Source organism: Lepidochelys olivacea (genome assembly GCF_965140295.1).
Source record: "Lepidochelys olivacea isolate rLepOli2 genome assembly, chromosome: 7".
Taxonomy (NCBI): Eukaryota; Metazoa; Chordata; order Testudines; family Cheloniidae; genus Lepidochelys; species Lepidochelys olivacea.
Genome location: NC_140417.1, coordinates 124,746,258 through 124,773,542, shown reverse-complemented (window position 1 = coordinate 124,773,542; position 27,285 = coordinate 124,746,258). Strand labels below are relative to the sequence as shown.

Below are 27,285 nucleotides of genomic sequence, written 5' to 3'. Positions count from 1 at the left end.
GTGCGGGGTCTGGTGGGCAGGGCCGGCGGGCCGTGCAGGGAGTGGGTTCTGGCTGGCAGGGCTAGCGGGCACTGGCAGTGGGGGGTCTGGCGGGCAGGGCCGGCGGGCAGTGCGGGGAGCAGTGCGGGGAGCGGGATCCGGCTGGCAGGGCCGGCGGGCAGTGGGGGGTCTGGCTGGCAGGGCAGTGGGGGGTCTGGCTGGCAGGGCCCGCGGGCACTGCGGGGTGCGGGGTCTGGCTGGCAGGGCGGCGGGCAGTGGGGGAAGCGGGGTCAGTCACCCTGCCTCCCAAGCCCTGCATAGCCCTGCCATCAGGTGGTGAGGCCCTTCCTCATGTGGGGCATTAGCTGATGCCCCCTGAGCCTGGCCTGAAAGCTCTTGGCTTTGATGTGCCTAGAACCTGTCTGTGAGCAGCCTTTGGCAAGGCCAGCTGGGCCTCCCGGGCATGGCCTGGGGGCTGGCTGTGGGGCTGAGCCCTCCCCAGCGCTCCCCTTCTCCCGACTGGGAAGGGTTTGGCTGGGGCTGATGCTATCATCTGTGGGTCCCATTGGAGCGGGGGGAGGGGTGGCCCGGGGGCCCAGGCGACCTGGATTCAGTCCCTGCTCTGCCACAGACACTATGTGTGACCTTGGGTGAGTCACTCAGCTCTGTGCCTCAGTTTCTCCGCCTGTCCAGTGGGGCGGGTGCAAGGAGCGTGTTGCGTGTGGCTGTGAGGTGGCCCGGGCGCGGTGTGGCTCCACTTCGGGCCCCGCAGCTGCCCCCACTTCGGGCCGTGCTGTGCGTGGGGTGAGGAGCTGTGCTCAGGGGTGGGTGAGAGAGCCTGAGCACAGGGGCCTGCCCGCCCCCCACCATGGGGCCAGCCCCCTCAGCAGGGCACAGGCCAGGCTGTGCAGCCCCAGGGCCCAGCCCCCCCCAGCCGGCTCCCCCTCCGTTGGGGGCAGGGGGCCCTGCGGTGCCTGCCCGGCTGCCCCTCCCCCGCACTGGTTCCAGGCGGCCCCTTCCCCCACCCGCCTCCCCCACTCCCGTGGAAGCTGCCAGAGCCAGAGCGCTGCTTCCTCGAGCAGAAAGTCACGTGAGCTCCCTGCCAGCCCGGCCAGCCTTTAAAGGGCCAGCCCCAGCCGGCGCCCTGCAGCCCCCCAGGCCGGGCACTGCCCCAGCCGGCGCACGGGGCCTGCACCCCCTTCTGCCCAGGGTGCAGGGGGGCCCCTCGGCCCGGAGGAGGTTCCGCTGGGCAGCGCCAACGGGCCCTACCGCCTCCTTGCTCCCGCTGCAGCCTGGGGTGGGGCACCGGCCCCCGACCCAGCTCCGCCATGAGGTTGTGTTGGGGGGCACTGCCCGCTGCATGGCACAGCAGTGGTGACAGGCAGGGCCTTACACGGGAGTTGGGGGGCATATCCTCCCTGCTCCTCGGCCATCATGTGGTGCAGAGCCCTGTGGGGTCACTGAGTCCGGCCCTTCCCCCCACCCCTTGCAAGAGCAGCCGTAATCCTCTCCTAGGGCTCCCAGAGCACCAGCCAACCAGTCCTCCCCACACATCTCCCCCTCTCTGGCTGGGGTGTGTGTGTTACTGCCCAGGGGGAACAGCCGAGCGTGGATATACACGCGTGTGTGTGCATGCGTGTGCGAGATCCGTTCCTGCCTCCCTCCCCACGCAGGGCTCGAAATGCAGGGAGAGATTTCCCCGCCAGCCGCCTCCCCCCACCCCCCCGCCCTGCCTGGGCTGTTTATGGGAATATAGAACAAACAACCTCTGCCTCTGGCCGCCTGCCAGCCAGAAACATTTAATGAGCCGCTGGGCCCAGGCTGCGCTCTGGGGCTGTGTTAACTTGGAGGAGTTTCCTGCTTGGGATTGGCCATTGGGGGGTCTGCCGCTCCCCCAGCCCCGAGGAACCTCTCACCCCATGGAGGGGGCGGGGTCCATGGCCACCCCCTCCCTCTGCTCTGTTAGGGGTGAAAAAGCAAGAGGGGGGAGGGCAGATACCCTGTCCCCTGGAGGGAGTGGTCCCGCTCGTCCCCTTCCTGCACCCCCCCTATCTTGCATCAGCAATTCTGGCCCCCCACCCCTTGCTCTGTACCCGGGTGAAAGAACTGAGTCTGGGGGCCAGTGCAATGTAACGAGCGGGGCATTGCGAGGGTCTGAGCGCTGCCCTCGGCCTGGTGGGATTGGAACAGTTCCGCTGCGTTGCACGGGGATCATAGGCCCTCTATAGCTAACGGGGGGTGGGGATTCTCCTGCAGCTCAGGTGGCGGGGGAGAGTTGCTTTGTGGGGCAGGGGGGTGTCAGAGCTCTGTGCCCGCTGGCAGCGTGGATACCCATGTGGACAGCGGTGGGGGTTGGGTCACTGCCCCATTTCCCCTTTGTGCTGAGCCCACAGTGGGGTGAGGTTAGGGGGTGAGTGTGTGCACAACCCCCGTGCCCCAGCAATGGAGAGACAGCAGGAGAAGGGAACAGGCCCCACCAGTGCGGTGGTGCTCCTCCCCACCCAGCATCCTGTTCGCGCTGCTGCCCCCGCCCGCCATTGCCTGGGGCCCTCTGGGGCCCTGCCCTTTGCTGAATTGCAGACCTGTGTGTGGGGCGGGGGGAGTCTGGCAGCTGCCGGAGCCCGGCTGAGCTCTGACCCCTGGGGGCGGCAGTTTCCATAGCACTCCGGGCTCGTCCCTTGGTAACTGAGTCACAGGCCCCGGGGAGGGGGGCAGCGAGCAGCGTTGTCGGGCCAGGAGCCGGGTGGGGAGTAGCAGGGGCCTGGTTCTGCAAAGGGGAAGTGACTTGCTCATGCAGGGACCTAGTAGCAGAGCCAGGGAGAGAACCCAGGTGTCCTGACATGCAGGCTTCTGCTCTAACCACCAAACCCTCCTTCCTCCCATGCGCTGGGCTTCCCGGCAGCCCTAGTGCGAGTAGCTGCGGATCAGCCCCTCGGTGCCTCTTGGCCGGCCTCCTCTCCTTGCCACAGCAAAACGGAGAGCGTGGGGGTGTCTGTGAGGGAGGGGGGCTGGGGGAGCAGGTGGGGTGTCTGGGGATGTGGGGGTGTCTCTGAGGGAGGGGGGCTGGAGTGGTTTGGGGGTGCAGGTGGGGTGTAGGGGGGTTGGGGGAGCGGGCAGGGTGTGTGGGGGTGTCTCTGAGGAAGGGGGGCTGGGGTGGTTTGGGGGAGCGGGCAGGGTGTGTGGGGGTGTCTCTGAGGAAGGGGGGCTGGGGTGGTTTGGGGGAGAAGGTAGGGTGTCTGGGGGTGTCTCTGAGGGAGGGGGCTGGGGTGGTTTGGTGGAGCAGGTGGGATGGGTTGGGGGAGCAGGCGGGGTGTGTGTGGGTGTCTCTGAGGGAGGGGGGCTGGGGTGGTTTGGGGGTGCAGGTGGGGTGTCTGGGCCAGGGGGGCTGTAGGGACGTCTCCGAGGTGGCTACACAGGAACTTGTCCAGCCTGCAGTGGGGTGTCTGTGCTGTGTGGCTCCCACGTGGCCATATGGGTGAGCTACACACATGCCTGTTGGTCCTGATGCTGGTACCCCAGGGGCCTCCGAGCCTTGTTCCCATGGGGCCTCATGGGCTGGGGTAGCCAAGTGGCTCTGGTTGTGGGGGCCACAAGGTTCCGGCCCCACCACAAGGTGCCCAGGGCCCGATTCCCAGCGGCGCTGAGCCCCCAGCTCCCACTGACTGCAGCGAGCTCTCAGTGTCCAGCCACTCTGCGAATCAGGCCCTGGGAGTCCCCGGACTCTGCATCCGTGTCCGAAAACCTGTCAGGCAGTAACTGGCCCAGGGACACGAGGCAGGCAGCTGCCAGGCCCAGCCTCCTGGTCCTGCTCCCCATCCGGGAAGCCCTCCAGGCTCCAGATGGCTCCCATGCAGCCCCCGTGTGTCTCCAGGGACGCCGCTTTCCTCCGAGGCAGCGCTGTGGGCCCAGGCTGTGTCTGGTGTGGCCCTCTCGGGGCTCTGTGAGGAGTGGGGTAGAGCTGGCTGTGGGGGAGGGTTTGGGGCAGTGTTAGGGTGTGAGGGGGTTCCCAGCAGGGGGCGCTGTGGGGAGCGGGGCCGGGCTGGCTGTGGGGGAAGGATTCCCAGCAGGGGGCGCTGTGAAAGCGGGGCCGGGTTGGCTGTGGGGGAGGGTTCGGCGCAGGGCTGGCTGTGAGGAGGTTCCCAGCAGGGGGTGCTGTGGGGAGCGGGGCCAGGCTGGCTGTGGGGGCGGGAGTGGGGCCGGGCTGGCTGTGGGGGGGCGGGTTCCCAGCAGGGGGTGCTGTGGGGAGCGGGGCCAGGCTGGCTGTGGGGGCGGGAGTGGGGCCGGGCTGGCTGTGGGGGGTGGGTTCCCAGCAGGGGGTGCTGTGGGGGTACGCATTGGCCACGGGCATTTCACAGCCATGGCAGGACAGAGCCAGATCCTCCTGCTCCAAAATGCAATTACTGGAGACTCTCCGCTAGCAGTATAGGGCTTATGGCACACAGCCAAGCAGGTCTGGTTTGTCCCCAGTGGGGAGCAGTGCTGCACAGATATGCTGCAGTATATGTCCCCCTGTCCTGGGGGAGAGGAGTTCACTGAAGTCCCTGTACGGATGACCAAAAAGAAGGGTTTGTCGTCTCCAAGCCCAGCCTCTCTGTGTTGGCCTGCGGGCTGCACTTTGCCTGCCCTGTATGCTGGGCCCAGGCAGGCCTAGTGATCTGGGAGGGTCAGCGCTGGGAGGAGGCAGGGGCCCATGGCCAGGGTCCCCACTTGGTTCTAGCATTAGGGTTAGCCCACCAGGTCCCCCTGCCCAGAACCAGTGGGGCCAGCGTGCGGGAGAGCTGCGGAAGGGACCCTGGGTGGCACTGGGGCAGCCCCCTGGCATGCTGCGGGGGGTGTTGGAGCGTTAAAGGCTCCCTTCCCCTGCCTCTCCTGATGTCTATCAGTCTGCCTGCAGGGTGCGGCTGTGGTTTCCTGCTGCTGCTGGGGGGCTCGGGGGAGCCCCTGGTGGGAGCACAGGGTCCTGCCAGCCCCAGCTGTGCTGAGCACCCCCTGGGGTCTGCACACAGCATGCCCGAGGGGCTCCTGGTGCGGGTAGGGGGGCCTGTTATGCATACGCGACTGTACATACACACGCCCCCCCCGCCTGCACACGCGACTGTACACATTCACGCCCCCACTGCCTGCGCACACGCTTGTACATACACGCCCTCCCCCTGCCGCACATGCGACTATATACACACACACACGGCACCCAGGACTCTCAGAAACCGATCGTGTTGGCTGCAGGGTCTCTGGTGTGAGTCCCATGGGACAGTTGTCTGTGGGAAGAAGGCAGGGCTGGGCCCTGAACCCAGTTCCCTGTGTCTCTGGGTCTTCGTCTTTCAGAACTGTGGAGTTTTCCATCACACCCCTCCTCCCCCGCACACACACTCAGCTGCTGGGCCTGGGTCAAAACAAGAGGGACCGTTGGGGAGGGTTTGATCTCCAAGTGTCACAGATGCCAGCCCCACCCCTCTGGGGCTCCGCCAGTGACCACAGATAACAGCCTGCCCCTCCTGTAATCCCGCATTCCCAGGCCCTGGCATGGAAGGGGTGCGTCCCGCAGCCCCCAGAGCTGGGTGCAATAACAGCAGATAGCCGTAGTGCAGAAGGGTTTGGGGGGGGTTTGGGGGGGACGGGGACACAGGGTCCCCGTTTGGTTCTAGCATTAGGGTTAGCCCACCAGGTCCCCCTGCCCAGTACCAGTGGGTCCGGCGCGCAGCTGGAGAGCTGTGGAAGGGCCCTGAGTGGCACTGGGGCAGCCCCCCGGCATGCTGGGGTGGGGGTTGGCAGGAGAGCGTTCCCTGACCCCAAGGGGGATGGGAGGGTGGTACGCAGGGAGCTTGGAAGCTGGAGGGATGCCAGGAGCTCAGCAGCAGAAGCTGCGAAGTGGGGGACTCTTGGCTTGTTTCACAGATGGTGATTTGTTATCTGATGGTGGCAGTGCCCAGGAGCCCAGTCAAGGCCTAGGTCCCTGCTGTGCCAGGCACTGTACAAACAGGGGACAGAGAGACAGTCCCTGCCCCAAGTGCTTAGGTGAAACGACCTGCTTTATTTCACGATCTGCCAGGGAAATGGGCCGGAAATGCCAGGGCGCCGTGGCTCGGGGCTCAGCTGGCCCAGGCTCAGGGCAGAGTGGGAGCCAATGGCAGGGGGCCAAAGCAAAGCGGGGTCGAGCTCCTGGAGTCGTCCCCTGTGCACAGACCCCACTGGGGTTTGCTGGGCCCTGGATGGGGTGGGGACGAGCAACAGCCTTGATGGAGGATTTTTAGAACTGGGAACCCAATGTATTGTGCTGGGCTGGCCGGTGGGCGGAATCAGAAGTGCCCAGCTGTGTGTCATAGGCACTTCACTGCATGCAGCTCGTGGGGATTCTCCCTGAGCACAGGTGCAGGGGCTGGTGTTGTTGGAGGCTCAGCGCTCTCCCTGGCCTGTGGCTGTGAATCTTGGCGTGATCGGAGAGGGCAGTGTGGGGAGAGGTGTGCGGGCCACGTGCCTCGGAGCTCCCAGATCAGTGTGTGACGTGTCCCCCTGGGGGGTCTGATCTTCGGAAGATGAGTCTGGTGCAGCCAGACACAGGGCCTGGCTTTTTAGCTCCAGCTGTAGGGACTTGTGCTTTCGGCTTTGGAGGCGCCCGTCAGTGCTGGGGTGTCGGCCGGGATGGTGCCTGTCTTGGTGTCCTGTTTGCATCTCATCGTCCCCTTGTGCTGCGGGCGCTGGCGTGAGGACTCCCTAGCGAAACTGCCTCCTGGGCAGGTGTGAGTCACGCGGGGCCGCTGGCTTCTCTGTGAGGCCCTTGGCTCAGGCTCTGCAGGGTGGGGAGCTGGCGTCACCCTTTGGAAGGGGCCCAGTGCGCACTGCGATGTAGGATCAGGTTGTCTCTGAGCTGGCTGAGCGGCTCCTGGTGCAGGCCAGCTGGCCGTGCCAGGGCACTGCTGGGGGGGAAGTTCCCAGCGCAGCAGTTCTCATGGGCAGCGCGCTGTTCGGAGGCAGGTCGCGTGGCACTGGATTTCCAGTGCGGCCCTCACCGCTGTAGGGCCCACCTGGCACACGTTGCTCCAAGCCTCAAAGAATCCCTGCCGGAGCAGCAACCCGGTCCCAGCTCCAGGCTCTGTGGAAGGAGGAGAGGCCAGGGAAGCGAAGGCGAATTTGCAGGCAAAGCTCAGCAATGGTTGCAGCTGCCCACGGCACTCCACCAGCCCCGAACGCTGGCAGTGAATGGCTCCTCCCCCAAGTGCACATCACACACACACCTGGGGGGGCTGCAGCTGGCTCTCTGACGCCAGGAGTGCAGACCCCCTCCACAGGGGTCCCAGACCCAGCCTTCCCGCTGGTCCCTCGGGCGTGGGAGAGGGGTGAAGTGTGGCCCAGGCCTCAGGGCAGGCTGGGGCTCAGGAGCAAGCTAGGGCAGTGCTAGCGGGGGCCTTGCCCCACTGGGGACTGCTGAAGGAAAACTTTGGGCCTTAGAACCATTGCAGCTTGCAGAGGGAACCGGGGACAGACATGAGTTAGTGGCTCTTAAGAGCCACCCAAGCCAGGGCCTGTGGGGTCTCTGGGGCAGCATGTTAACATTGTGGAGGGGGCCAGGGCAGGGGGGCTTTGTCCTCAAGCTTCCCCCTAGGGGGTGGGTGGCTGCCGTGGGTCACTGGCAGAGCAGGTGTGTTCAGGAGCCCAGGGCTGGGCTAGCAGGGGGCTGTGGGTCGGGATTGAGGGGAACTGGCAGAGCTGGGGGGGGTGCTGGGCTAGCAGGGGGCTGTGGATCAGGACGGAGGGCGATTTTGAGATCGCAGGGTCCCCGAAAAGCCTGTTGGTTTTCCCCTCCGTCAGGGGACACTCCTTGCCGTGCTGGTTTTGCCCGCACCTGATCTCTGTGTCGCGCCTGGCCCCCTCTTGTATCCTGGTTCTGTTTGCTGGCTCCATTAGTGCGTTTGCTGGGACAGGTTGTGCTTGGCAGTGGCTTTAATTGTCTTTCCCCCCTTGAAACTCCAGTGAGCCCCTGGGTGTTGCTTGGCCCTGGTGTGTGGGGCTAGGGCAGGGGTTCTTAGCCCCCGTGGGTCTGTGGACTATGTCTGAGGGGTCCGCAAAAGACTTAGACTGAAAACTGATGCAACAGAACTGAACAGTAGATTTCCAGAGGGGGCCGCACCTGCATTCGAAATGAAAAAGAAAAAGGATTGAGAACCACTGGGCTAGGGGATACTTCCCGCCCTGCGGCCCCCCCGGGCAGGGCAGAGTCTGCGGTTGGAGTGGCCGTCGGTTTGGTGGGCGCTGGCGAGGCGCTCGCCGCTGTGGCAGCAGGTTGCCTTCGGCCCAGCTGGCAGAACCGGGGCGGCTGTTCCACAGGAAGAAGGCACGTATCAGTAACCGGAAAGAAGCAGCAAAAGGAAACAGAAGCGATACATTATTGATGGAGCCGTTTGCTGCTGCTATATTGGGAGAGCAGCTTTGGAGCACTCAGCCGCCCGGCACTGAACGGGGGAGACAAGTGCATAATACACCATGCGGTGACTATCCTAGGGAGACACTGCACCCGGGTTACCCTCATGGGGGACGGAAAAGCTGATTTTAAAATCAATATTTATAGTTTATGGAGTTGACATTCTCCAGTGGTTCAAGCAGGGGTGACTGGGAGCCAGGACTCCTGGGTTCTGTCTCTGGGAGGGGAGTGGGTTAGAAAAGGGAGGGCTGAGAGCCAGGACTCCTGGGTTCTATTCCCAGCTCTGGGAGGGGAGTGGGTAGAGCAGAAGACTGGCAGTCAGTTTCCTGGCTCTGCCTTTGGCCTGCAGTGTGACTCTGGGCAGAGTGATGTGCCTCAGGTTCCCCTTGTGTAGACTGGCGCTGGTGCTGTTCTCCCTGAGGGGGTGTGAGGATTAGCAGATGGTCGCTGATGGCCTGAGGGATGCTCAGGTGGAAGTTGTGCTGGGTTTGCAGGAGGCCAGGGTCTGTTCCCATCTATGTGCAGCTCCTGGTTTGACTTGACCAAAAAGCTCCCAGAGAAACCAACATAAATGAGGGGAAAACACACACACACAGTCCCATGTGGTCCCAGGACACTGGCCCAGCCAGACCCCCTTCACGCCACCTTTCTGTGCGGAGATAGCAGGAGCGGCCTGGCTGGTGAGACTAGCCTCAGGCTGGGAGAATGGCCAGAAACCAGAACGTTTCTGTAACCTGAGAAAATCCATGGGGTCGGGAGCTGTCAAACCCCGAGGTTCTGGCTGACGTGCCCGGGCCATGGTTTCTAATGTGGCCAGCTGAAATCCAGAGCCGTTAGAGATGCAAAGACCTGCTATGGGGTGTCAAAAGACCCACTCACCACTGGGGGCTGAGCCATTGACTTCTGCAGAATCTGGCTTTTAATGTTTTAGAAACCCCCAGCGTTTCTGGCCCTGGTGTTTTGGGAGCAGCTATCCCCGTGGGCGAGCTGCGTAACAGTGCGGTGATACCTGCCAGAGACTGCAGACAAGGGCTCCCAGCCCTGGGGCTGCTGCTCTGCCAAACTGGGAGTGAAATTCACGAGGCTCCGGTCAGTTTCAGGCTGCTCTGCCAGGCCCTGTGCCCACCAGGGAAACTGTCAGGCATCAGGTCGGTTTCATCCTGACCTCACTGCTCTGGACCCAAAGGCAGAGGCTATGCGGGGGACGTTTAGCAAAGGCTCCCTCCCCACCCCCTTCCACAGCAGCTGTGGGGGCCCAGGGGACAGAAGACAGACAGCAGCTGGAGTGGGGGGAGCCCAGATTTAGCAGACAACACCTGGCTGGAGGCTGAGGGATGGAGCTGGCCCCAGGGTGAGACGCAGCTGCCAGCAGTTCCAGCCCCTCCCCGTCCCAGCAGGAGGGATTATTCTGAGTCTGGGGGCTTCCCCCTCCCCCGTTCCTGGAGAGCGGATCGCTTTCAGCCTGGTTCAGTTCCCTGGCTGGGAGTGTGGGTCTGAGAGGTTCCTTTCCCCATTTCTTCCCCTTGCTCCTACCTACATGCCCAGCCACTCCTGCAGGATGCTGGCCTGGCTCTGCATACCCTCCCCCCCGGCCACGCTAGGCCGGGTGCACCACAGATTTCCCCCCCCCCTCGCCCTCCCATGGCCGAAATCAGGGCCCCGCTGTGCCGGGTATATAATCAGAACCAGTCCTTGCCGGGAAGAGCTCAGTGTGCAAACAGCCAAAGAGAGGCGGGGGTGGGGGCGGAAGGCAGGGTCTGTCTCCCCAGAAGGCGAGCTGAGGGGACTCCCCCCAGCAACAGGGGGAGTCTCTCCATTTCTGCTGCTCTCTGCTGAGCTCCCCTGCTTTCCCCGTCTCTCTCTGTAATGTGGCGCGTGGGAGTGAATGTGACATTGCCTCTGTGGTTACACCAGAGCCTACCACCCACCCACCGTGTGTGCGGCTCCAGCCCTTTTGCAGCTGTCTCAGATTGCAAACTCCTCGCTGCCTGCTGTCACCCTGTCCCCAGCTTTCACCGCTGGCTGGCTCTAGGGCTGGGGTTATTTTCCCCCGGTGGATTTACTTGTCTGTTCGCTGTTTGCCAGGTCTCTCTGGATCCCCCTGGGTCATAGAATCATAGAATACCAGGGTTGGAAGGGACCTCAGGAGGTCACCTAGTCCAACCCCCTTGCTCAAAGCATCTCTCTGTGCCCCCTGCCCTTTGCAGCTCCTCCCAGCTGGGTACCCGCTGCCCGTCGTGCTGTGCACCCTGCTGTGGGTGGTTGATGTAGACCAGGGGTAGGTAACCTATGGCACGCGGGCCAAAGCCGGCACGCGAGCGGATTTTCAGTGGCACTCACGCTGCCCGGGTGCTGGCTACCGGTCCGGGGGGCGCTGCATTTTAATTTAATTTTAAATGAAGCTTCTTAAACATTTTTAAAACCTTATTTACTGTACATATGGCGATAGTTTAGTTATATATTATATAGACTTATAGAAAGAGACCTTCTAAAAACGTTAAAATGTATGACTGGCATGCGAAACCGTAAATTAGAGTGAATAAATGAAGACTCGGCCCACCACTTCTGAAAGGCTGCCGACCCCTGATGTAGACGGTGAATAAGCCCCGTCCTAGCAGCGATGGCTTTGGGCACCTCCCCGTCACTCACCATCCTCCAGCCATTTTCGCTCCACGTCCCAGAGTTTTGCCCTGGCCACTTGGAGTGATTTTTTCCCCCATTCAGACTCCAAGATGCAGGATCCAAAGGGCTTAATTGCAGGAACCCCATGGGATTTGATGTCTAAGATGACTAATTTCTGTGCACATTTCTGGGTTTGCAGGCACAGCCTGGCCGCTGTGGCCTGATGATCCAGCAGGAGGTGGGATGTTTTCAGGGTGAATGATTCATTCTCCGTGAGAAATACTATCTTTGTGTTCTGTCTGTGCAGCGCCTGGCATGGCCTGGGGCTCCTGGGGGCTCCGATAATACAAATAGATAATCATCATGAAAAGGTCCCATTCCTTCCTCCCAGCCTCTAGCAGAACACCTCCTCCCCCCACCCCCACGGCCAGAAGCCAAGGGGAGTTCATGGACCGTTCCTCTTAACATTGCGGGGTGGAAATTCTCAGCTGAGAGCCCTCAGCCCTGCAGCTTGTTTCCTCTGTTGCTTTGACACAGCCTGAGTCTGTTGATCTTCAGGGCATGATGTGAAGCCATAAGTCCATCTAGCCCAGTATCCTGTCTTCCAGCAGTGGCCAGTGCCAGGTGCCCCAGGGGGAATGAACAGAACAGGGAGTCACCAAGTGACCCATCCCCTGTGGCCCATTCCCAGCTTCTGGCAAACAGAGGTTTCAGGACACCCAGATCATGGGGTTGCATCCCTGACCATCCTGGCTAATAGCCATTGCTGGATCTGTCCTCTGTGGACTTAACTAGTTCTTTTCTGAACCCAGTTTTACTTTTGGCCTTCGCAACATCTCCTGGCAAGGAGTTCCACAGGCTGACTGTGCGTTGTGTGAAGAATTTCCTTGGGTTTGTTTTCAACCTACTGCCTATTACTTTCATTAAGTGCCCCTGGTTCGTGTGTTATGTGAAGGGGTAAATAACACTTCCCTGTTCACTTTCTCCACATCAGTCATGATTTTACAGACCTCCCTCATATCCCCCCTTAGTCGTCTCTTTTTCTAAACAGTCCCAGATGTTTTAATCTCTCATATGCAAGCTGTTCTATACCCTTCATCATTTTTGTTGTCCTTCTCTGTACTTTTTCCAATTCTAATATATCTTTTTTTGAGATAGGGCGACCAGAACTGCATGCAGTGTTCACGGTGTGGATGTACCATGGATTTATATAGTGGCATTATGATATTTTCTGTCTTATCTATCCCTTTCCTAATGGTTCCAACATTCTGTTAGCTTTCTTGACTGCTGCTGCACGTTGAGTGGATGTTTTCAGAGAACGATCCATGATGACTCCGAGATCTTTTTCTTGAGCTAATTTAGACCCCATCATTTTGTATGCGTAATTGGTATTGTTTTCCAGTGTGCATTACTTTGCACTTATCAACATTGAATTTCATCTGCCATTTTGCTGCCCAGTCACCCAGTTTTGTCAGATCATTTTGTAGCTCTTTGCAGTCTGCCTGGGACTTAACTATCTTGAGTAATTTTGTATCATCTGCAAACTTTGCCCCCTCCCTGCTTACCCCTTTTCCCCAATTGTTTATGAACATGATGAACAGTGCTGGCCCCAGTACAGATCCTTGGGGGACCCCGCTACTTACCTCTCTCCACTGAGAAGCCTGTTTATTCCAACCCTTTGACCAGTCACTGATCCATGAGAGGGACCTTCCCTCTTATCCCATGACCGCTTACTTTGCTTTTAAGAGCCTTTGGTGAGTGACCTTGTCAAAGACTTTCTGAAAATCTAAGTACACTATCACCACTGGATCCCCCTTGTCCACGTGCTTGTTGACACTCTCCAAGAATTCTGGCAGCTTGGTGAGCCCAATGTGCTTTGCCTGCCGGGGTGGCTTCCAGCGACCTGTTTGTCTAGGTGCATTATGTGATCCCAGGCCCTGCAGTATCTGAGCCCCCTCCTGACAGAGCAATCGCTCTCTGCTCGGAGGAGTCATGGGGATAGTTAGATTTTTTTAACTTGAATGAGAGTGAGGTTTGTGTGTTGCATGTCCGTGTGTGCCTGTGCCATGTGTTGTGTGTCTCTGCGGGGTGTGTGCGTGTGAAGAATCTCAGTCCCAGCTCTGAGCGTCGTGACGCCCAGTCTCTCCTCTCTCTTGTGGCAGTGAGTTCCATAGTCCCTGGTGCCTGGGACAGTTCTGTCTCCCACGCTCACGAACCTTTCCTGACAGTTGATTGTGTCGCTGGCCCAGTGGGGGACAGCTGTGGCAGGAGGTTGTGCGCGCATAGCGCGGGAGGACGGGGCGTCTCAGCAGAGCCAGGGCCTGCCCTGTGGAGACTTTGAACACCAGACACCTTGCACTGGGTGCAGGGGAGCTGCGCAGCGAGGGAGCCCTGGGGTGCTGGGCAGTACGGTGCTGAACCCTGTCCCGGCTGGCGCTTGCCCCGGGCCCGTGGCAGCTTCGTTCCTAGGCTCCTTGATCCTGGTGGTGGTAGACGGGCTGGTCACTGTGAGTGGGTCTGTGCCTGGCTGCAGGGGGCATGCACTCCTGGCCAGTCCCATTGGAAGGGGCGTTTTGGTGCTGGGGGCTGGTGGAATGATCGGAGGGTGGGGCCGAATTCTCTAGTTCAGCCAAAGGAGTTTCATGATGGTAATGTTCTGGGACTCGATCGATAAATCCCCAGGCCTGTGTTTAGAGACGAGGCAGGGAAAGCAACCATCAGGCACTGATGGAGTGTAATGCTCTGGGTGGGGTATTTTCCCGTATTAATTTACTTGCCTTAATGGCTGCAGGGGACTGCTGGGAATCCAAAGTTTCAGGCTTTGGAGTAGCTGGTGTCCCTGGAGTCCCAGGCTGAGCTCTCCGCCAGGCTCCCTCACTTTCCCCGCCCTGTACCAGCAAGGACGCAAGGCCTTTGATTGCTGTATTCCACTGTGGGGGGCAGAGGCCGGGGCTCGGCTCCGTCTGTGCAGCTCCCCGCCCGAGGGGGCCCCTTCGGCCCCACACACCAGAGACCTGGTGCTCCAACCCCTGTGGCCAGTCATGAGCCACCAGTTCTTAGCCTTGCAGGAGCTGGCCAGGGGGCTGGGACGGAGTCACACTCAGCTGGCATTACACAGTGGTCAGCTACTGACATTCCAGCACAAGGACTGTGCCTGGTGCAGGCTGGTGTCCAGGGTTTTGCTGTGTGGGTCAAGACCTTATAAACCAAAGCCCTGTCTGCTCTACCTGGGGCTGGAAGATCCTGGCAGCACCTTTTGGGAGGAGCAGGGCTTTTCCTTGATCAGAATATCCCCACTCGTGCAGCCTGCTGGCGGCAGCTGCTTGCTGTGCTCCACCCCAGAGGTGGCTGCATTTCAGCAGTGCTGCGTGTGTAGAGATTGTGAAGGGCTTCAGCCTGAGAAGTGTCATATACCTGTGATAGGTGGTTACTCCCTGTGAGATGAGCCCTGAGCGAGGTGTGAGGGGGGGCGCCCCATACTCTATGGGGCGTGGCCCATTGGAGGGGCAAGAGGGCTAGCTGCAGGGGGATGGGCCAGCTCCTAGGTGGGTGTCTGTACTCCCCCTCACTGGCCCCCCCGGGGTCTGCTGGATGGGAGTTTGTTCTCCACTCCCTGGCCCCGGGGCTGTCCCCAGGGCGGGGGCTCTGCAGGGCGACACCTGCCGGGCTGCCCTGTCCCCTCGGGAAGGCTGGCTCACATCTAGCTCAGGCCAGCAGTGAAGTGTGGGCCATGGTTGTAGCCTGGGAACTCAGCCCTGCCCTGGTGGTGGCAGCTGCCATGATCTGTGCGTGCAAATGGCTGGTGTGTGAGGGGAGAGGGTGCTGCGTGCAGGGGATGTGTCCAGCTCCTCCTGGGGGATCCGGAGCTGGAATAGCAGGGGGCTGCAGGGCAGGACCTGGACAGAGCTGGCTTTGCTCTGCCTGGCAGGGTGCAGCAGAACAGAGGTCAGGGGGCTGGCAGGACTCCATTGGATGAGGGGATCCCCTGCTGTTGGGGGCAGCCCCCTCAGGTCTGGCTGTGAGCGGGAGCAGCCCCCTGGGAACGAGTGCCACCCAGGATTCCCTGGGCTTGAAGACACAGTCTGCACCAGACAACAGGGTCAGATTTTGTAATCCGCCACCTGACCTGTGGCCCCAGTGAGTCCGAGCCTGGGGGCCTGCCTGCCTCGGGGGGCCGCTGTTGTGCTCTGGAGCCCTGTGTCTCGGGCTCTCCGTTCCCCGCCCAGCAGTGCCAGAGAGGTGCTGCTCGCTGGCTGGCGGAGCCGGGCCCCGTGTGCAGTGAGTTTGGTGGATCTCAGCTCAATTCCTACCAGATCACAAGAACCCCGTGTCTGAGGCTGCTGCTCGCTGGCAAGGCCAAGGAGACCCCACAAGAGCAGGGCCCTTCTGGGACAGGGCTAGGGAGCGGTGGAGATTCGCAGAGGCATTCGCTTCCCAGGGCTGTTACACCCTGGCCTTGGGATTGGAAACAGGCGGAAGTCCCCCCAGCCACCCTCGGTGCCTCTGATTTCCCACCTGACGTGTTCCATTGGGCCTGCCCTGGGCCGGCGCATGCGACAGGCCCCTGCCAGCTGCTGCCTGTCTCACAGCCCAAGACCCTGCCTGCAGCATGGGGCCTGGGTGCCACTTGGGCTGCTCAGTAGCCATAAGCCCCCCGCACTGCCGAGCGGCTCAGAGATCCTTCTCCCCTCCCCCGCACACCCAGAACACACGGGGCAGAGCCAGTTTGTGGAGGCACCTGGGGGACAGCAGACAGAAATAGGATCAGGACCCCAGAGATGTGGGGATTCAGGGTGAAGGGGCCCTGCTGGGCTGCACCCCGTAAATGCAAGAAGGGGCCCCAACGCCTCAGGAGGGAGGGAATGGACCTGCCCCTCCCCAGCTGCATCCCAGCCTTCCCTCTCCAGCCAGCACCTATTTAATTATTAACTCCGTGGTAACCATAAACAGCTGGGGCTGCTGCAGCCACGTGGACCCGCTGTCGTCAGAGCAGGGCAGGACCACGTGAGCCGCCGGCTGAGTCTTTGGGGGAATCACAGGGATGTCCTCCCTCTGGGTGTCCTGGGGTACCGGCCTTCAAGCGTTCGATGTGCAAACACTCATGCGTGGGCCGTGCACGTCTCTGCGCCCTGTGACTGTCACGCGGGCGCTGGAATATCTGGTGCCCTGCTGGATCTTATAAGGGGGAAAATTGCCCAATTTTGCAGTATTTGAAAATACAACAGCAGCCAAGCTGCGGGTGAGCTCAGGTGTCTGCGTCGGCATCCCCACTTAGCACAAAGAGCATTTAAACACAGGAGGATGAACAGACACACATTTCATTTCAGGCACCATCTGAACGTGTTCGAATACTTATCTGCCTTCCCCTACCCATTGTTGTTACTATGTATGTGTGCTGTGGAAGTGTGTAGCTGTGAAGATCAGGGCCCCAGTGTGCTGGGCATCGCACAGATGCAGAGATAGAGAGAGACAGGCCCTGCCCTAAGAAGCTTGCTAGCTAAATAGGCAACGTAGACAAAGGGTGGGGACAGAGGGGAAACTGAGGCACAGAGCGGGGAAGCGACTTGGCCAGGGTCACCCAGCAGGGCGGTGGCAAAGTCAGGAACAGCAGCCAGATCTCTTGAGCCGCAGGCTAGTGCTTTGTCTGCTGGGCCGTGCTGCATTTCTGTAGCTTTCGGTGCCCAGGCCCGTCGGTTGCTTGGTGCGTGGGCGCTGCAGCAGACCTGATTTACGTGTAACAGCCCTTTTGGTCTGTTGGTGGCAGTGTGTGGTTTTACACACGTGTGCACTTCCACGTGCACACACACCGGTGCACGCAGAGGCAGCTGGTCTGAGCGGCAGAGCCTTGAGTTGCCTGCAGGGGGCCTGGCGAGCTATAGATCATCCTGATCTATATGCTGTGCACCAGGTAGACGGTGGCTGGCCATGCCCGGCGTGTAGGGAGGGCACAGAAGACCAGGCACAGCCTAGGAGCACGGGCATGCGGGGGCTGCCAGCTTCCCAAAGGGGGGGACCAGCAGGGTGAGGGCAGGGCCACATGGGTCCCCCCTGCCCTGGCTGAGGTCTGCTGGAAGATGGCATGCTCCAGCCCCTTGCAGGGAGTTCCCCATGCTGACTCTGCTTATTGGCTTGCTCCAGCGCGGGAAGGCTCGGCATGGGGTTTCCCCCACCTGGGGCTCTGTGGGATGGTTACGGGGTGGCTGTGCCAGAGGGGTGGTCCTGGATGGCCCCTAGGAGAGGGGTTAGCCCTGTCGCGGCTGACCTTGGGGCCCTGACCCCATGTGAGGAGTCTCACTGGCTTTGTGGGAGTGGGGCTTGTGGCTACGTCTACACTGCCATGAAACCACCATGGCAGCCCCACTGCCCAATCCCTGCGAACTCAAGTCAGCTGGCCTGGCTGGCCACGGGGGGTTAATTGCAGCGCAGCCAGAGACAGGATGGTGAGGATGCATCGAGCACCCCAGCCTGCACCGTGGGCTGAGCCGTGCGTCTCCTGTGGGTACCACAGCAGAGATGTGTTACTTGCCGGGGCAGCGTGTCGGAGCTGCGTCCGCACGCATGGGATCACGTGGTGTTCTGCACCTGCCTCAGGGCGGGGAGGAACATGAGTGGACAGAGAAGTGTGAGGTGCCGCAGCATGCTGGCGCGTGTGTCTGTGTGTGCTCGCACGCGTGTGTGGCACAGGACCGCATACCCACGTGCAGGCCTAGGTGAAGGGGGAAGATATTGTTGGCGGGGGGGCTGAATAAAACATGATAGCTCCTGGGAAAGGTGTAGAGAGGGAGCCTGCCCCACACCCACCGCCCCGTGGTGTAAGTACTGGGGTCCCTCACTGCTGCCTCCCTGCGGAAGAGAAGGGACCCCATTTGCTTCCTACGGGAATGGCACCCGTTACCGTTCCTGGAAGGACACGGCGCCCCGATGCTGCCGCCCCAGCCTCTCGGGGGAGGAGGGACCCTATTGCCCACAGTTCAGAAGGATGGTGGGGTCAGAGGGTTGAGCATGGGGGGTGTTCTGGCCCCAGGCGTGGATCTCCGGCTATGCAGACTCATGTTTCCGGTCCGGAGGGCCTTGGTGTCAGCCCAGCTGGTGGCCCTGACATAACACATGGAGCCGGGTGAAGCTGATAACATCAGGGCGTGTGTGTGCAACAGCAGGATTGTTGGTGTGCGATAGGGGGTTTGTTTGTGCGCGTGCTTTCCACTGGAGGGTTGCTGTCTCCTACCACCTGCATTGCACGACGGGGACAACGCTGCAGTGATGGGCGTGCCTGAAGTACCGTAGACAGACAGACAGATGTGTTAACAGCCTCCCGCTGTGCTGGCATCCCCCCTCCGCGAAGTAGCAGCAGTACAGATGTGGGGAGCTGGGGGTGGGAGAGACTCAGAGCAGTACATGTGACGTTAGCAAAACACATGCTCAACCCCAGGGATGGCATGTTGTCCTGCCCACACCTCACCCGTCTGGGCTGCCAGCTCCGTGGGGCAGGGACCTGGCCTTCTAGACTGTAAACCGCCTGGCTCGGCATGGCCCTGGGCGAGGCTGAGAGCCCGGGATGGGGTCTCATGGTACCACGCGCCAGAATACGGTACTGCACGCAGAGCTCCCGTTCGCTGAGCCCCATCCCCGGCATCATGACCCAGCCGAGCACTGGGGTGGCTGAAAAATTTCCCTTCAAATGTTTGTTTTTGAAACAAAATTGGCTTCTTGACCAAATGGAGATTTTCATGAAAACTCCCATTGCAAAAAAAAAAAAAAAAAAAAAAAAGGGGGGGGGGAGGGGGATGTTTGCAAGAAACTGGAAATATTTGGGGTTTTAGAAACTGAAAACCAACTTTATAAAATTTCAAATTGGAAAAGACGGTGGTTTCTGGTTGCGGAAAGCAGGAAAAGATGCAGTTTTCTGATGAAAACCTGAAAAAATCTAAGACAAAAAATGAACTAATAAAAGAATTATAATTTTCTATGGGGGGAAGAACCCACCACCCTTTCCTGGCCAGCTGCGCTTAGTGTGCAGCTGTCTTCACCACACTGACTCGCTCCCCTGCCTCGCCCAGCCCGGCTGCAGGCATGTCACCGCGGGGGCGGGAGTCTCTTATCGCCCCGGAGCAGCAGTTCCCAGGCCTGGGTTGTATCAGTTGGCTGCCGCGCACGGTGCGGGGGTCCTGAGCTCTGTTACCATGGACAGTGGCTTCTCTTTAATATGTGCAGGCAGCTAGATGCATTTAGTTGCTGCATTTCTGTCCCCCGTCCCCGTTCCTCGCTCCCTCTCTCCATTCAGTGCTTGGCCCCGCTCCTGCACAGGGCGCGATGGGAGAGGTGCCCCAGAATACCCCAGCGTAGCTATGCTTGGCAGGTGTGCTGGGTGTGATGGCGGCTTTGTCAGAAACAGGTTTGCTGCGGGGAGGGGTTATATGGTGCAAGGACAAACGAGACCACTGGCCACTTCATGCAGCCGGTGTCCCTGCTTAGTGCAAACACCCAGAGAAATGAGGAGTCATGTTGTGATGTGAGAACCTTAGTTGTCCTTTTTTAGAAGTAAGTTCCTAGCCCTCATGGTTGCAGAGAAGAGCTTGTAATAAAGACCCCTAAATGCTCAGAACCTCAAAGGCAAAGAAAAGACGCAAAACACGTTACTTCTAAAATAATGATTTCTAAGCTAATATTATGATTTTTAGTGCCGGAGTTGATTTTTTTTTAAATGCCCAGGGGCTGGCTGTGTCTGTTTGTTTTCCAGAGCAGCCCGCTATGAATGACTCTTCCATTTAGTTGAGGGGAAAAGAAGAGAGAACAAAAGCCAAGTCTCCAGGAGAGAGCATAGTGTGTGCGTCTCCTCTGGATTATACCACATCTGCCCTGCCTCACAAAATGGCAGCTGCTTCTAACCGTGTAAAACTGCCACGTGCAACCAAACTGACTTGGCTAACACAAAATAGGGTTAGGAAGTGAACGGGGCGGTTCCTTTGGAGACTGCTCTTTCCTAGCGCTGCATCTCTGCAGCCCAGCCGCTCCTGCCCCTCTTGGTGTGTGGAGCGGGACAGAAGTGGAGGCAGCTGCAGGAGCAGGATGGAGAGGGGAAGGGATCAGCATGGTCCACTCATCTGAGCTCCTGCACAGAGCAGGAAATTCAGGTTCATGAGTGGGTCTTCCAGGGACCAACAGCAATGGGTCGGGCCCATGGGCCTGCACAAGGTGGGGAGCCCAAGCTTGCTCTCGGCTTGTCACTCTTGTTATAACCACCTGGCCTAGACATCCCTGCGCCTGGGGGAGTCCGGCTCTGAATTTCACAGCCCAGGCCCCTCCCGTGTTAAAAATCCACAGATTAAAGGGGCTACTCCTCTCCCACCCCGATCCTTCCATCAGCCTTGGCACCAGCTTTGTCCCAGAGCTCCAGGCAGCATGTGCCGGTTAGTATGTGATCAGATTGATTGTTATTTTCTCAAGGCCTTTTCTATTCAATTCCCAAACCACCGCATCTCAGAAAAGCCTCTGAAAGCCCTTACTTTATTTATTTATTTAAATGCGACTGCTCTGGTTTTATAGCAGTTGAGGGGCGATGGGCGCGAGCCATGAAGCCAGACCCTCCTTTCATGCAGCCCCCTATGCATGGTGTGCCCTCCCTGGGCCCGTACACCAGGCTCCTGCCTTCTCCTCCTGAAGACCCACTTTCCCTGTTTCAGAGTAGCAGCCGTGTTAGTCTGTATTCGCAAAAAGAAAAGGAGGACTTGTGGCACCTTAGAGACTAACCCATTTATTTGAGCATCAGCTTTCGTGAGCTACAGCTCACTTTCCCTGTGATTCTAGTTATGCCCGGCCAGCTCCCTGCTCCTCTCCCCTTCGGGCTGGGCAGCAAACTGGTTTTGTACCAATTTAAACAGATACCCTTACGTGGGTGCCACTCCCTGGCCCCGGGGGATGCAGGCTCAGCGGTATGACAGGGCAGCTTATTTCCACCTGGAGGGGAAGCACCTGGCACATCACCAGGGCTACCCGAAACAGAGAATCCTTGGAATTTCCCAGTCTGAGCCCTGGCTGGCCCCGGCCCCTGCCCGAGTTCAGCAGGAGCCGTGGCTCCCAGGCCGGAACCCCGCCAAGTCTGCGTGCGGCTGAAAGCCCGAGCTCCTGGAGGCAGGGGACTTGGGGGAGACCCTCCGCGGGCCTTGAAAGAGAAGCGAGCAAGGAAGGTGCCAGCCCTGCGAGTTGCGCTGCCCCGCGGCTCGGGACTGGTAACCCCCCCGCGCGTGCCGGATTTTGGAAAACCCTTGTGATTTTTTTTCGGTGCGGCGGGGGGGGCGGTAAGCCAGCCGCCTGCCCCGGGGCCGTGCCGCACCCGCCCGGCAGGAGCCGCCCGGCAGGAGCCCCCCGCTGCGCCCCGGCGGCGAGGGTGCGTCGGGGCGGGTCCGAGCCCGGGGGGGCCCCCGCCCCGGGGCGGGCTCTGCCCTTTGTCTCCCCGTGCGGCGCGGGGGGAGGCGGGGCGGCGGCGGCGGGGCTGGGGCTGCGTGTGCGGAGCTCGGGGGCGGCTCCATCCCCGCGCCGAGGGCCTGGCGGGCGAGCCGCGCCGCAGCCATTGTTCCGGGGCAGGGTCGCGAACAAAGGAAGGGGCCGCTCGGCGCGGCGCCCCACGCGGCCGGCCCCACTCGCGCCCGCGGCCCCCCGTGGGCAGCCCGGCGGCGGCGGCGCGGGCCCCTGGGCCGCCGATGGGCCCGGGGCCGGGGCGCGCTGCGTGTCTCCCCGGTCCCTCGGCTCGCCCCCGGCGGGAGCCCGGCTCTTCTCCCGGGTAAGTCGGGGCGGGGGGGTGCGGCCTTTGGGGGGCCCGAGCCGGGCAGAAGGGGCCGGGGGCGCCCCCCCCCGAACCGGGGAACCCCTCCGCGGCGCGGATCCGCCGCTAGGTCGGCGGGGGGGGTCCATGTGCCGGGGACCCCCCCGCACGCCCCCACCTGCTCCGTGTTCCTGGGCCCCGGGACCCCCCTCCCCGCCCCCCCCCCGTCAGTTCTGCAAAGTTTGGCGGCGGGACAATGGCTGTTGTCTGGGGTTTCTCTGTGCTGAGCCCCCTGCCTGGGCCGGGGGGGGGCATCCACGGCTCCCTCCCCCGTCTTTGTGTTTCTGGTTTAAATTCGGGAGTGAATTTTAGGGCTCAGGGGAGAGGGACTGACAGCAGCCCCCCGGCCCGGTGTGGGGACAAGGGCTGGCCCGCTCTGCCCCCATCTGCTGTACCCCCGGCTGCTATCCCACACCCGTACCCCTCCCGGCCCTTTCCTCCTGGCCGGCTGCCCCCTTTGCTACTCCGCTCCCGCGCTCCCTGTGGCTTTGCCAGGGCCCCGCTGTCCCCCCCCTTTGGTAGAGGGCTCCCCCATTCTCCATGTGTGAGCGGGGATGGGGCAGGTGTTGCAATAGGGCAGGCCAGTGTCCACAGGGACTAGACTGAGAACCCCAAACTCATCCCACTAGTGACTTTCAATGAAGTACAATGTGTCAGGGATATAAACCCCGGGTCCAGGATTCGTGCCGTCCACCTGTTGGCCCCAGAGCCATGTTAGTGTAGCAGCCTCCCTTAGAGGGGTTTCACTCTCGGTTCTGAAGCATCCACTGTCCGAGGCAGGATCCCAGACTAGATGGACCAGTGGCTAGATCAGACATGGCAGGAGGCCCAGGCACGACCACCGTACAAATTAATGACAATAAATAGACAAAGCATTGACCTGATGTGGGATGAGGCTTCTGCTGTTCGTGGCCAGGGCTGGAAGGGGTGTGCGGCGACCCACCGGCGGTGTAGGCCAAGCCCCAGAAACTCCGTACTGAGCTGGAAATCCTGCTCTCCGGTTACACTGGAAGCTCTCTGGGGCAGGGACTGTCTTTTTGTTCTATGGCTGTTCAGCAAGTAGGGTTCTGCTCCGGGATGGGGGCTCATTGGTGCTACCATGGTACAAATTATAGTAATCCTACATCTGTTGCTGTGAAATGAACACGCGTGGGAGCGTTAGGCTGGTGGCGTTCTATCCGAGTACCGTTGTGACAGCCCTCGATACGGTTCCGCAGACCCAGGGGGCTCCTTGAACAATCTCGCCCGGGGCACCCCCACGGAGCAGCTGTCGGGGTGGGAAGACCTGCTGCACTATGGCAGGGGAGTGGGACTCCGGGTGAATCCCACTGGGTGCTAGCTGACCCATTCTGGCTAGCGTTGTAACTCTCCAGTGTGGAGCAGATTGTGTAGCATCGCACACATGCTAAGTAGGTGGAGTTGAATGTGAACCCCCGCCCCCCGGCTTGCCAGCTAGCGCGTGTTGGGGCGTTCACTGGACTGTTCGAACACATTACCTAACGCCTCTAACAGCCTGCCCTCCAACTCTGTATTGATTGTGTTAGCCATAGTGTCTGGGTGCTGGAGTCATGGAGCAGGACCCCGAAGGATGGTTCCTGCTCCAACCACCAGAGAGACCGGCTGGATGCAGACAGACCGGAGAGGAGAAGAAAACGATGGGAAAGGACTGGCCAGCATGCTAAGCAGTGGTCTCAGGCTGGGACAGGCTGTTGGCCAGTTGTCTGGCACAGCTTCAGCTGTAAAGTCCCTGGGGCAGGGATTGTTTGCTCTGTGTCTGTCCAGTGCCCGGCCCGCTGAGGTCATGGTCCGTGGCCGGGGCCCTGGGGCTGTACCGCAATACGGGTGATGTTGATAGCAGAACACGCCCTTTGGGAAAGCTCCCCGTGAGCGGTGCGGCACGGACAGTCTCTCCTGGCATACCCCCAGTCCAACAATTGGCCCGCGACTGGTAGCAAATGAATGGAGGTTGGAGATGACCCTTCTGGGAGGTGAGCCTGTGTTCCCTGGGATGCCACCTGGGGCTTCCTTCTCACAGTAGCATGTGGAGGCCCCAGCTGAGCAAGGCTCTGTACCTACTCACAGTGGGCACGTCCACACTGCAGCGTAAGCCCAGGGTTCAAACTCGGCCTCTAACCTAACCCCTCTTCCGCCTAGACGCCAGTTGCACTAACCCAGGCTCGGACCCAGGGCCTCATGGGGGCGGAGAGTCTGACCCTGAGTCAAGCCGGGACCCAGGGTTCAAGCCCTGTTGCTTTGCAGTGCAGACACAGTCCCACTGGACCCGTGCTCTGGGAGTTCGCCGAAAGTGTCCCACAATGCCCTGGGCCGACTTCCTTTGTCCTCTGGCAGTGTTCCCGCGCACAAAGGGCCAGAGCAGCCCCGTTTTGGGAGGACACTGGGAAGTCTGGGATATGCAGGGACAAGTCCAACCACCCATAACGCTGGGTAGACGCTGGGGCCTGGTCTCAACAATTCCACACCTGGGGTTACATAGGAGGGGAGCCGCTCACGGCCTAGGTTAACAAAGCCAGGGTCTGCTCCCCCGAGCTCTACTAACCCGGGGCTTGCACTCAGTGTAGACAGACCCAGTAAGAGCAAGAGTCTACCCCGCAGAGCTCCCAGCCTAGACAGACAAAGAGGTGATTATGGGAAACTGAGGCACAGGAGATTAAGTGACTTGCCCAGGGTCCCACGGTAAGTGAGAGTTGCGTGGGGATCTGGCTCCCGAACCTGGTTCATGCTACTTCCCCTGTCAGATTCTTATAAGTTGTCTTCTCGCGCCTTCTACTGGGAGCTGGGATGTTTGTTCCTCTGTCCTGTGTAATAAGTGCCGTCTCTGATACCCGCTCTACCGGGGGACTGTGCCCTGCGTATGGGGCTGAGCCTGGGGCGCTGTAGCTAGTTTTCCAATTTAAAATAGCGAAGCTATTTTATAATCTGCCCCCACTCCGAAGAAACGGGGGTCTTTCTGTGTAGTTGGGGTCGTTCCTGGGAAAAACCTGTTTTAGATTAAGCCCCCATAGCTGCAGTCAGAACCCAGGATGTTGCCCTGTGCAGGTGCCCCCAGGGTGCGGTGGTGGGATTGGGGCCAAAGCCGTTGGGGCCTTGATTTACACACCTGCTTGCACCGGTTTCATTAAAGGTCTGGTTTTAAACTGGCTCAGGTTTGTATGTAGGCAAGGGCTTGGTCTAGAGCCCGGCTAATAACACAGGCAGCCCCCAGAGGCTTCCCTCCAGGGCCCTCTGTGTATTGGGAATTAAAATAATGGGGGTGAGGAGAAATGCAGTGTGGATCCACAGCTTGTGAACCCCAGGGATACGGGTCTGTCGTCTTCCCTTCGGAGTGAGGGAGGCAGGCTGTCTTGTGGGTCAGGCCATGGACTGGGAGATCTGGGTTCAGCCCCTGAGCGTGTGTCCTTGGGGGAGTTGCCCTGCATCTGGTCTGCACCTGTGAGATGGGGATAACATCACAATGACCCAGCTAGGGCGCCTGTGTCACGACTGCACTCTGCTGCACGGAGACACCTGCCTTGCTGTGTGTCATGGGCCCAGTACCGCAGGTAGCTGAAGGAGAGTCCCGGGTCCCTTTGGAGTAGGAAGTCCCGAGTTCTAGTCACTGTTGCTGGGAAATTCTGAATCTCTCCTGTGTGCAGCAATGAAGTGAGAGGTGCCTACAGATCGGTGAAGATCCTTAACTCCCTCGCAGGGAGGTGTGAGGGTTGCTTAATATTTGTGCAGGACTTGGTAGATGGAAAGCTCTACAGATCTATTGGGTGGGGGGGAAACCCACAATATTTGGGTTGACTCATTGCCTATGTCTGCTTGTTGTGACTTGGGCCTGTAGTATCAGTGGGTGTCTCTCTGGGACCCAGAGCAGCAGCTGCCCTGCTCGTTGGACTTGTGGGTTCGTACATTCGGGCTCTCCCTGCTGGGGATACTTTCTTTGCTCTGCCAGCTGTCGCCAGTCAGCATTTGGGGCCTGGGTGGGAAATTTGTAACCTCTTCTGTTTGATCTTTGTTCTCCTCCCTTGCCCTTCCCTGGATCTGTGTCCTCTCCCAATCCAAGCACTTGACAAACCTAGGGTCCTCGGTTCAACAGACCATGGCCTGGAGTGGAGAGAGTAGAGGAGCAAATGACTTCTGGCTGTTTTTTCTAGGTTGTTTGCTCTGTGCGAGTCACTTTGCTGCCTCTCCTGCAGAGCGGGTCAGTTTCATGTGGTTGTCAGCTTTCCTCATTTGATCCCGAGGCTGGTACTTTTGGTGGTTTTCTCAGTCCCAGCTCTTGGAGTCAGGAGATTCGGGGCAAACTTTGGCTTTTGTTACAGTAAATTTCTAGGCCTTGTGGGAACGGAGGACATCCTGAAGCTGTGACCTGAGTGTGACCGTAAAGGCTCAGAAACTAGAAAGCAAATGAAAAGCCCTGCAAATTCATTGTTTTTGAAAGAAATCTCATGATTTTGTGTGGCCTGACTCACAGGTTGGAACTCCTGGGCTGGCGATGCTGGCTTCCCTCGTGTGCACTGGGCAGACTGGTATCGTCCCATGTACGGGTGGGAAAAGTGGCGCACAGAGGTGAAGTGACTTGATTAAGGCCATGCGCTGAATGCCTGGCAGAGGCCAGAATTAAACTCCAAAGTTCTTGGCTTCCGGCCCTGGGCTCAGCTTTATGGACCACGTGTCTGTTTTTCTCTCTGTCAAGGGGCTTGTCATTCCGTCACTCAGGAGAGGGGAGTGTGTGGTGTTGTGCAGGAGATCAGAGTAGCGGATCGTTTAGACCAGGATGTGTCCCTGTTCACCCTCCGAGTTCCCTTCTTTATCCCTGGAATACGGGAGCACCCCCTCGTGGTCAGAAGTCACTCTGCGGCACCCTGCCTCTCTTTTCCCCCTCTTCACTGGGCACCAGAAAGCCACCTCGTCTCCTCTGGGATCGGGGCTGACCGAAGTTCCCACGTTCTGCACCATATGCAGCCTGGCAGGGCTTCTCCCCAGCGTAACAAGCCCTCGCTGCCATGCCCGGTCTCCATTAAGTAGGTTTGTTTTTCCAGACAAGCACATAACAGACAAAACCCAGTCTTCAGCTCACGCTTTGTCCTGGGGCTTCTCAACCTCCCTCCTGGGATCTCTGGGAATCCTGCTCCACAGAGCCCATGTCATGGAAGTCAGTGTTTATAAGGCCAGTCTATTTGTGAGTCCCTCTGGGAGAGAGAGAGAGATGGGAAAATCCCCGCTGGGCTCTGGGCACCTCTCGGCCGGGGCAGGATGCTCCACAAGTCCCAGCAGCTTCCCCCAGGGCGAGGATCCCACAGCTGGATGCCCAGCTGAAGGAGGGACGGGTCAGTTTTTTAACGCGTATCCCACCTGTTCCTGCCTTTCCGGGGCCAGCTCTTTGGGCCTGCCAGTGCCCTGCACCGGGAACGCTCCCGCGGCTACGGCACGAGCTCCTCATAGT

The 27,285-nt window shown here is 60.0% G+C and overlaps 1 protein-coding gene across 3 annotated transcripts in view; it reads left to right on the top strand.

The window, feature by feature from the left end:
* LDB1 (LIM domain binding 1) overlaps positions 1 to 27,285 on the top strand; it is a 46,536-nt gene that overhangs the window by 1,792 nt on the left and 17,459 nt on the right. The window contains exon 1 of one of the 3 annotated variants that reach the window (XM_084634395.1): positions 21,652 to 21,794. The exons of the other annotated variants lie outside the window; for them this stretch is intronic. The gene's annotated coding sequence lies outside the window, so the exon portion shown is untranslated. Of the gene's footprint in view, positions 1 to 21,651; positions 21,795 to 27,285 lie in introns of those variants that run through there. 3 annotated transcript variants of the gene reach the window in all.